Source organism: Schistocerca nitens, chromosome 8 (assembly GCF_023898315.1).
Source record: "Schistocerca nitens isolate TAMUIC-IGC-003100 chromosome 8, iqSchNite1.1, whole genome shotgun sequence".
In the NCBI taxonomy this organism is placed as follows: Eukaryota; Metazoa; Arthropoda; class Insecta; order Orthoptera; family Acrididae; genus Schistocerca; species Schistocerca nitens.
The window spans coordinates 22,001,308-22,012,522 of NC_064621.1; the positions used below are offsets into that span (position 1 = coordinate 22,001,308).

Below are 11,215 nucleotides of genomic sequence, written 5' to 3' on the forward strand. Positions count from 1 at the left end.
AGGGAGAGAAGGAAACGTAGTAGGTGAATATGGATTGGGGCTAAGAAATGAAAGAGGAAGCCGCCTGGTAGAATTTTGCACAGAGCACAACTTAATCATAGCTAACACTTGGTTTAAGAATCATGATAGAAGGTTGTATACATGGAAGAACCCTGGAGATACTAAAAGGTATCAGATAGATTATATAATGGTAAGACAGAGATTTAGGAACCAGGTTTTAAATTGTAAGACATTTCCAGGGGCAGATGTGGACTCTGACCACAATCTATTGGTTATGACCTGTAGATTAAAACTGAAGAAACAGCAAAAAGGTGGGAATTTAAGGAGATGGGACCTGGATAAACTGAAAGAACCAAAGGTTGTACCGAGTTTCAGGGAGAGCATAAGGGAACAATTGACAGGAATGGGGGAAAGAAATACAGTAGAAGAAGAATGGGTAGCTTTGAGGGATGAAGTAGTGAAGGCAGCAGACGATCAAGTAGGTAAAAAGACGAGGGCTAGTAGAAATCCTTGGGTAACAGAAGAAATATTGAATTTAATTGATGAAAGGAGAAAATATAAAAATGCAGTAAATGAAGCAGGCAAAAAGGAATACAAACGTCTCAAAAATGAGATCGACAGGAAGTGCAAAATGGCTAAGCAGGGATGGCTAGAGGACAAATTTAAGGATGTAGAGGCTTGTCTCACTAGGGGTAAGATAGATACTGCCTACAGGAAAATTAAAGAGACCTTTGGAGAGAAGAGAACCACTTGTATGAATATCAAGAGCTCAGATGGAAACCCAGTTCTAAGCAAAGAAGGGAATCAGAAAGGTGGAAGGAGTATATAGAGGGTCTATACAAGGGCGATGTACTTGAGGACAATATTATGGAAATGGAAGAGGATGTAGATGAAGATGAAATGGGAGATACGATACTGCGTGAAGAGTTTGAAAGAGCACTGAAAGACCTGAGTCGAAACATGGCCCCCGGAGTAGACAACATTCCATTGGAACTACTGACGGCCTTGGGAGAGCCAGTCCTGACAAAACTCTACCATCTGGTGAGCAAGATGTATGAAACAGGCGAAATACCTTCAGACTTCAAGAAGAATATAATAATTCCAATCCCAAAGAAAGCAGGTGTTGACAGATGTGAGAATTACCGAACAATCAGTTTAATAAGCCACAGCTGAAAAATACTAACACGAATTCTTTACAGACGAATGGAAAAACTAGTAGAAGCCGACCTCGGGGAAGATCAGTTTGGATTCCGTAGAAATACTGGAACACGTAAGGCAATACTGACCTTACGACTTATCTTAGAAGAAAGATTAAGGAAAGGCAAACCTACATTTCTAGCATTTGTAGACTTAGAGAAAGCTTTTGACAATGTTGACTGGAATACTCTCTTTCAAATTCGAAAGTGGCAGGGGTAAAATACAGGGAGCGACAGGCTATTTACAATTTCTACAGAAACCAGATGGCAGTTATAAGAGTTGAGGGACATGAAAGGGAAGCAGTGGTTGGGAAGGGAGTAAGACAGGGTTGTAGCCTCTCCCCGATGTTATTCAATCTGTATATTGAGCAAGCAGTAAAGGAAACAAAAGAAAAATTCGGAGTAGGTATTAAAATCCATGGAGAAGAAATAAAAACTTTGAGGTTCGCCGATGACATTGTAATTCTGTCAGAGACAGCAAAGGACTTGGAAGAGCAGTTGAACGGAATGGATGGTGTCTTGAAGGGAGGATATAAGATGAACATCAACAAAAGCAAAACGAGGATAATGGAATGTAGTCGAATTAAGTCGGGTGATGTTGAGGGTATTAGATTAGGAAATGAGACACTTAAAGTAGTAAAGGAGTTTTGCTATTTGGGGAGCAAAATAATGATGATGGTCGAAGTAGAGAGGATATAAAATGTAGACTGGCAATGGCAAGGAAAGCGTTTCTGAAGAAGAGAAATTTGTTAACATCGAGTATAGATTTAAGTGTCAGGAAGCCATTTCTGAAAGTATTTTTATGGAGTGTAGCCATGTATGGAAGTGAAACATGGATGGTAAATAGTTTGGACAAGAAGAGAATAGAAGCTTTCGAAATGTGGTGCTACAGAAGAATGCTGAAGATTAGATGGGTAGATCACATAACTAATGAGGAGGTACTGAATAGGATTGGGGAGAAGAGGAGTTTGTGGCACAACTTGACCAGAAGAAGGGATCGGTTGGTAGGTCATGTTCTGAGGCATCAAGGGATCACCAATTTAGTATTGGAGGGCAGCGTGGAGGGTAAAAATCGTAGGGGGAGACCAAGAGATGAATACACTAAGCAGATTCAGAAGGATGTAGGTTGCAGTAGGTACTGGGAGATGAAGAAGCTTGCACAGGATAGAATAGCATGGAGAGCTGCATCAAACCAGTCTCAGGACTGAAGACCACAACAACAACAAAGCATGTTTTAATAAACCAGATGTTTCAGTTATTACTGAGCATTGGTATACCAAAAAAGAATCTTATTATGCACCCATTAACAAAGAATTTCTGCTCATCTTTCAGTAGGGATATCAAACCTTGTGGTAATGTTGCAAAAAGTGGCAATAATTGGTGCTCAAAGATGTAATTCCTACGTGTTGAAGGTGTTACTCAACTTTCTGCGATAAGCTGTAGATGCGAAAGGAAACATAATTTTAGATATAGACAGACCTCCATCTGAAATTACAGATTTGTTTTAGCTAATCTCTATCAGTTGCTTGTAGAGAGATATAGTAAATACTAAGGGAAAACGGCTGGTAATTATGCTGATAATTGTTCACAGTTTAATAAAACCTTATCTAACACAAATCAGTTTTCACTCATAAGGATGGCGAGTGGCACACACAGATCTAACATTACTGATAGGTAATACAGGGTACCCAGGACTTTGTACTGGGATACTTTCTTTTGTTGATTTGTGTAAATGACAAAATACTGCTCCTCAAATTGAAGGATAGTTCTGTATGCTGATGCTACACCCATTGCATGCAAGTGTAAAGATCGTGAGCAACTACAAAAACTATGAAACTGTATTACAAATGAAATAACTCAGTATTTCTATGAAAGTCATCTCATTGTCAGCACAAGATAGCAGCAGTAATGGATTTTCACCCCACAAGACAGATTTTTAAATTCAGTTGTGCACTGGAACTGATATTGTCACCAAAGAAAACTACTGCTTGGTTACAGTTAAACTTTCTATATTTATTATGGTATAACATGGAAATAAACGGTCCTTATCAGAGCCAACTTTAACTATCATATCTATAAATATTGAAGGCATATCATCAGCCAAAGAACATCTGTTATCCAACCTATGCCGTGACAAAAAATGCAACTTCCTGTGTATACAAGAGATGCATAGAGATGAGCGACAGAGACGACCAAAAATACCGGGCATGAAACTAGCTGCAGAAACACCGCGCTCTCAGTATGGAAGTGCTATATTTGTAAGACCAGGGCTTCAGATAATCAGTGCTCACTGCACCGTAGAAAATAACATCGAAGTCATTTCAGTGGAGCTGAGTAACTGCGTGGCTACCTCTGTGTATAAGCCCCCTTCGGCTGCATTTTCCTTCACACCACCCAGGAACTTCCATAACAGCAAGACGTCTGTAGTAATCGGTGACTTTAACAGCCATAGTCATTTGTGGGGATACTCTGAAGATGACGAAAATGGGGAGGCAGTCCTCTCCTGGGCTGAATCCTGCCAGTTGTCTCTTATACATGACAGCAAGCTACCCCCCTTCCTTCAACAGTGGCAGGTGGCAACGTGGATTTAACCCCGACCTCCTCTTTGTGAGTGAAGACATCACAAAGCTTTGCTCCAAATCAGTGTGCTCGCCCATACCAAAGACGCAACACAGGCCACTACTGTGTCAAGTTCTTCCAACAATAAGGCCACAGGAGGTGAATTTCAAATGGAGATACAATTTCAAGAAAGCTGATTGGAAAAAATTTGCTAAGATGCTGGACAAGGAGATTAAGTCTGTGCGACCTATTCCTGAAGAGTATGACAGCTTTGTTCAAACTGTCAAACATTGCTCCCGGGCATCAATTCCAAGAGGGTGTAGGACAATGTATCTGCAGGGTGTGACACCTGAAACAGCTGCTCTGCTGTACGGATACTATCGACTATATGAAGAAAACCCTTATAGCGAGGAGACTTATCTGGCTGCGCAAAATACTCTCTCCTCAATCTCTGAGGTGAAGAGAGAACAGTGGATTAAACTGATGACAGAATGTGAGATGAGTAGAAGTAGTCAAAAGGCCTGGAGATTGTTACGACACCTTAACAATGATCCCTCCCAACCCAATACGCATACAAATGTGAAGGCAGACCAGATCGCATACCAGCTTTTGAAAAATGGTAAACCTGATCATACCAGTAAAATCGGGAGACGAACCCTGGAAAGGGAGCCCGAACAAGAGGGAAACACTCTGTCTCGAACATTCAGTTTGAATGAGCTCGACTCAGCTCTAAATAAGTGCAAAGTCGGAAAAGCAGCAGGGGTAGATGACATAAGAAGTGAACAGATCAAGAACTTTTGTCCAGGCGCAAAGTGCTGGCTACTCGAGCTAATGAATAATTGTATCAAGAGCGGCAAGATACCAAAATCTTGGCGGAAAGCAAAAATTATAGCTATACATAAAACAGGGAAAGACCGGGATGACCCCAAAAGCTATAGGCCAATCTCCCTCCTATGCCACCTGTATAAGGTATTGGAACGGTTGATCCTCCAAAGAATTACAGATATGATAGAACCATTACTGATCCCTCAACAGGCAGGATTCAGACAAGGGAAGAGCTGTACAGCACAGGTGTTGAATTTGACACAGCATATAGAGGATGGCTTCCAAAGGTGGCAGATAACAGGAGCGGTGTTTATAGATCTTTCAGCCGCCTGCGATACTGTCAACCACAGACTCTTGTTGTTGAAGTTATACAACCTCACCAAGGACTATAAACTAACCTGTCTAATTAGAAATCTTCTGCAGAACCGAAGATATTTTGTGGAATATCAAGGACAAAGAAGCAGATGGAGGCAGCAGAAAAATGGGTTGCCACAGGGCAGTGTACTGGCACCCACCCTCTTCAATATATACACTAATGACCAGCCATTACCAGAAGGAACACAAAGCTTCATATATGCAGATGACCGAGCAATCACAGCACAAGATCACAGCTTTGAGAGGGTGGAGCGGAAGCTAACTGATGCTCTGAAAGAATTAACTGCCTATTACAGGTACAATCAATTGAAACCAAATCCTTCTAAGACCCAGACCTGTGCTTTCCACCTCCAAAACAGACAGGCTAGTAGAACCTTGCAGATAGATTGGGAAGGAGCCTCTTTAGAACACTGCAAGACTCCAAAATACCTCGGAGTCACTCTGGACCGTGCTCTTACATATAAGGAACACTGCTTAAAAACAAAGCAAAAAGTGGCTGCCAGGAACAATGTGGTTAGGAAGCTGACTGGAACAACATAGGGAGCACAGCCAGACACAGTGCACACATCCGCATTAGCCCTCTGCTAGTCTGCAGCCGAGTACGCTTGCCCAGTATGGTGCAGATCTACACATACAAAGAAAGATGACGTTGCTCTGAATGAGACATGTCGTATCACTACGGGTTGTCTAAGAGCCACACCTGTGGAAAAACTGTACTGCTTATCCGGCATAGCCCCCCCGGACATCCGAAGAGATACAGCAGCACGGAGTGAAATGAAGAAGGCATTAACATCCGAAGCCCACCCACTACATGGCCACCAACCGGCACAGCAAAGACTTGTGTCTAGAAAGAGCTTCCTTCACAGTACAGAACCACTCGCTGACACTCCACATCAACACCGGGAGAAGAGATGGCAGGTCAGATGCCAGCATCTGGAGGAGTGGCTGATCCCGCAAGAAGTAGTTCCCCCAGGCCACACAGAGAAATGGTCCACTTGGAAATCACTCAACCGCCTGCGTTCTTCTGTCACAAGATCCAAGAGTAATCTGGAGGGGTGGGGCTTCCAGGTGGACTCTCTCCAGTGTGACTACGGAGCTGCCGTGCAGACATCAAACACATCTACTACAATGCACATTACCTCCAACTGTGTGCACCATGGAGGACCTCGTAAATGCTACACAAAGTGCACTGGACGTTGCAAATTTTTGGGCATCCACTGTATAGATTAAAATTACCTTATGTTTGACAACACAATCTGTGTCTAATCATTTATTTCATTCTTGACTAGTTTAATTTATAAACCATAATGTATATATGTAGTAATGTATCTAATATTGTTTTTTTTTTTGTTTGCTTCTGACACGAAAAATAAATAAAATAACATGGAAACTAATTACTGTACAAGAACATAACTTGGTAGCATTAATGTCAAGGACATGGGGAAGAGAGATAATGCAGAATCAATTCAATTGAAACACTTTTAATGTGCTGCTACAGTACACCATACCATTACATACCAGTACCATTACTGGTGACGGTGATGGAGGCTGTTATGAAAAGCTTGCGATATTATTCAAATCTGATATGGCAAGTTAACAGAACTTTTGATCCATGTGAGTAAAATTATTGTGTAAAATCGATAGTGCAGCTTCTTACAGAAGTCTCTTCAGGGCCTTCAGAGTCTTTCACTTACATGTCAACATATTTACTCCCTAATAGTATTTGTTGTCCATAATAGGGGTAATTTTACTCTGTTCAGTGAAATGAACTTGCAAAATACTGGAAGGAAATGGAATTTCACATTCTGATTGAAAGTCTTTAAGAGGTTGCTGCAAGACATCAGGCAGCAAACTGAAAATCTTAAGATATTAATAAAATACAAAGTAAAAAAATTATTTTATTAGCCTCTCCTTCTATAATTATAATTAAATGTAATGTTCTTACTCAAGGATGCATATGATAGTTAACATTATGGTTCAAATTAACAGGGTTTTAATGTTACCATTATATGTAGAGCTGCCAGTACTCATTGTAAAATTCTGAAATGCTTTGTACAAAGTATGAGAGAAACAGCACTTGAATAAAAAAACCACTTCTAGCTTTCAGGGTCATTACTTCCTTCCTCTGGGAAGATGAATATGTTTTGTGACTGGAAATGAGGGGAAGATCACTTAGACCACCCGTATCGAACACTTATGTGACACATTCATGAGTACTGCTCCAAAGTTTGAGATCCATGTCAGATTTAAGCAACACATTGAAGCAACTCAGAGGCTGGATGCTAGATAGGTTACCAGTAGTTTCAAACTATGTGCGAGTATTATTTTGTATAACACTATTGAGAAAATTTAGAAGGCATGAGAAATCAGGGCTCGGATGATAGACAGCCTTTCTTCCCTCTCTCTATTTGCGAGTGGAACGGTGCCATTTGGTTGCTTGTGTAGTATGTATATACATAAAAATACGGAAGAAAATTGTGATTGCCTACTACGTTAAGAAGTAATAGTTGAACTAACCTAAAGCTTCGTGATTTACTTCAAATGTTTTGTTCCACTGACACACTCTGACAATCAGTGACTTCCATCTATAGCAGTCTTACAATTTGGAGATGTCAGTATTGCTTCGATCTATTAATATTCCCTCATTGAGCTCTTTTTATTTTAAGATCACATAAACTGGATTTTTGAGAAACTACATACAGGAAGATGTGACTGGCATATACCTGTTTGTTTACAGAAAAACAACGATCAAAATTTAAGCATATCGGTAACACACACAGGGCAAGAGCACATATCTGCGCACGAGCACTATACTGGATTTCGCCCCCTTTTCCCTAGAAACCTTGACTGGAGTAATAACTTTATTTGCAGGATAGTCTGAGGTCTACATTAGGTTGAAAAGCGATAATTTCGTTGACAGTTGTGGAACACAGCGAATGAGAAATAAAGGTTGTGGTAACAGACAGACGTGTGTCTTTGCCTAATATTTGTTTGTGGCATATTTAAATGCACTTTCCCACATTTAACGCATTTCTCATAATAAAAAAAAATAAAACTACTATGTCATCCCCAAAAAACATATATTAGAAAATGAACAAGAATCCGACTTGTTTTGATGCATATTACGTACAGATATCGTACACAAACTGATTAAAATGCAATGGGCGTTCCACTACACATCCTTTACCATATTTGATTCGTTTTTCCGCATTTGCTACTGCTGGTATGGGTTCAAAGACAAAGTCGTGCTGCAAACGTCTCAGTGGTAGTTAGCCTACATTAGTAAGCAGCAGTTAATGCGTTAAAAACATTTAGACACATTGTCCGCAATGTGTAATATGTGTTATGCTATAAATCACTCTGCCTTTCGACCAATAATTTGTAATGAGTTGGTTTCAATCGTACGGCTCTAATATGTAACCTTGACTACGCTGCGGATTTATCATGTCACCATAATACAGATTATTCGCATTTAAACCTTCTTTCTACATTTTATTCTGTTAACGGAAGCTTCATTCAAACAATCTGGATTGATTTGACATTCCAAAACAACAGCTGAAGGCAAGTTTGTGTAAACTAGTGGTGGGCAGGAAATCGCGTATCTGTTAGAAATCGCAGTGACTGAGAAGTCACAGATATCACAGTAGCAACTTTACAAAATCTAACTGCGATTTCAGTCACAGTTAGCAGTCGCAAGTAGTATTTCACATTCAAAGACGTGAGCCATCTATTGGTCGAATTTAGCACTGCTTTCTGCGATTTCAGTGACAAGTCGCAACTAAGAGTCGCAAGTAGCAACTAAAAAGCGCGGTTAACAGTGGCATCTGTTGGCCGAAGTTCGTACTACGTCCATCTCTGCAGTACGCTATGGAGTCTAACTGCGATTTCCGTGACAAGTCGCAACTAAGAGTCGCAAGTAGCAGCTAAAAAGCGCGGTTAACAGTGCCATCTGTGGGTCAAAGTTCGTACTACGTCCATCTCTGCGGTACGCTATGGAGTCTAACTGCGATTTCCGTGACAAGTCGCAACTAAGAGTCGCAAGTAGCAACTAAAAAGCGCAGTTAGCACTGCCATCTGTTGAGCAAAGTTCATACTACGCTATTCGCTACCGAGTCAAACTGCGATTTCTGTGACAAATCGCAACTAAGAGTCGCAAGTAGCAACTAAAAAGCGCAGTTAACATACTTTTCCTAGTGTCATCTGTTGACCGACGTACGTACTTCGTTATGAGAGCCTTGTGCCTCACGAGATCGATGTGCTGTGTGTGCATATGAAGGGCTTATTTCAATAGTGGTACAAGTCCATTTTTGTTAATTTTGAGATATAGTAAAGTTAAATGAGCGCTGAAAAATCTGCAGTTGAGATACCAGAAATATTCAAGCATATGGCTTCTTGCTAGAGATGAACCTTTATTTATGTTTGTTTGGATCACTAATTTCAGAAGCATTATAGACAGAAAAGTGGAGGTAATGGACTTGTGCCACTATTGAAATAAGCCTTTCATATTATATGACGACATGCACATTCAGCATCAGTTATGGTTGGTCAAATACTGCTGTGACTCTGAATGTATTATATTAAGAAGAAGCAACATTGCCGTTTTCTCCTGAAAATATCAAGTAACGTAACAAATGTGTTTGATTCTGCTTCTAATATGACAGTTTTGGTTAATACTCCACATGCCTACAGGACTTTGCAATGTTAACACAGCAGAACTCAGACATCTGTATAAGTGTAGAGAAATGAAAACAGTCATATGAATGCCTCACTTTTGTTACGACACAGTTCAAGACTCGGGAGAAAAGTTTTACACCTGGTGTTCTACATGGCAACTTCACACACAAGAACTTTTTGCCGACACTACTACCACCTACATAAGTAAGCTTTTCCTGTGTTACTTTCAAGTAATGCACTTAAGCTATTCCTGATTTAACTGGAAGATCTGTACTTACCACTTTCATATCAACAGCCTCAAAATGCATATTGTAGACTTCGGGATATGTTACAGGTCAGTGTCACACCAAGGTTGTGGAGAAAGGGGGCGGGGGGGGGGGGGGGGGGGCATGTCGCTCTCCAACAAGTGTTTACCAATAAGTAAGTGGCGGAAAATTATGGGTATAGGACGGCTTAAACATGTGGAAAATGAGATTTTTATTATTCACTCACTGTATTTGACATTTATTATTCCTTTAAAATCGCACAACAACTTCGATAAAACACAGCTTAATCATTCACACACTTATTTCACAATTGTTTCACTTTTAAACTGCAAATCCTCTAAGAGCTGTCTTGAATCTTCACGAGTCCCTCCCAACAGCCTTGATGTGGATAGATACGTACAGCAACCAGTAATCAGAGTCAGAACTGTGTCTGCAAAAACACAAGGATTATTAAACAATTTTTTCTGTCATTAATTACTAGAAGTATAATTGACAGAGTAGATTGCTAATATTTGCTATAATGAATATCACATTTGCAAGAACGATCTCACTGAAGTAATTAAGTCCATCGAAACCCTTAGAAACTAACCTCTCGTCTGACGAAAACGGTCTAAAGATGCAGTGGCAATTTCTTCAGATCTGTTGACAATGATATTTTCAGTTATCACTTTACTGAGTGACTGAAATGTAGTTCAGGTACCTGTGAACATAACAATATGTTAGAATTCATTTTCTAAATACGAACTATTACGGTACTGTACGGCTACTTACATATTAAATACACTATTAATATTTTCACAGTTGTTTCTTTAATACAAAATTAAAGCCAACGGAAGAACAAACGTAAAACATACTTGCCAATGACAGGTTTGTTGCGATGCAATTTTCCGTGTTGACAGATGTAACTTTTTCATACAGTAGTAAGTCGCAGAAATCGCAGAAGTAGCAGGAGTCACAGAAATCGCAGAAGTAGCAGAAGTCACAGAAATCGCAGAAGTAGCAGAAATCGCAGAAGTAGCAGAAGTCACAGAAATCGCAGAAGTAGCAGAAATCGCAGAAGTAGCAGAAGTCACAGAAGTAGCAGAAATCGCGGAAGTAGCAGAAATCGCAGAAATAGCAGTGGCGGAGGGATACACGACCTATGTTCCTTAACTGGGACTCTTAACTGCGACAAATCGCAGTTAAGAATAGCAGATACTGAAAAGTAGCATTCACAGAAATCACTGATATCGGAAAATCGCAGTTTAGCCCATCACTTATAGTATAAACCTTTAGCGACAAGTGACATTCTAAAGAGAATGTGTTCACATATCTCTGAAT

General features: G+C 40.2%; 1 long non-coding RNA gene across 1 annotated transcript; it reads right to left on the reverse strand.

The window, feature by feature from the left end:
* Positions 1-10,128: 10,128 nt before the first annotated feature.
* Positions 10,129-10,917, reverse strand: LOC126198610 (uncharacterized). The gene is made up of 3 exons (XR_007540090.1): positions 10,750-10,917; positions 10,485-10,595; positions 10,129-10,325 (listed from the first exon to the last, which is right to left on the reverse strand). It is a non-coding gene; the product is annotated as an uncharacterized LOC126198610 (long non-coding RNA).
* Between the last annotated feature and the right edge of the window lie 298 nt (positions 10,918-11,215).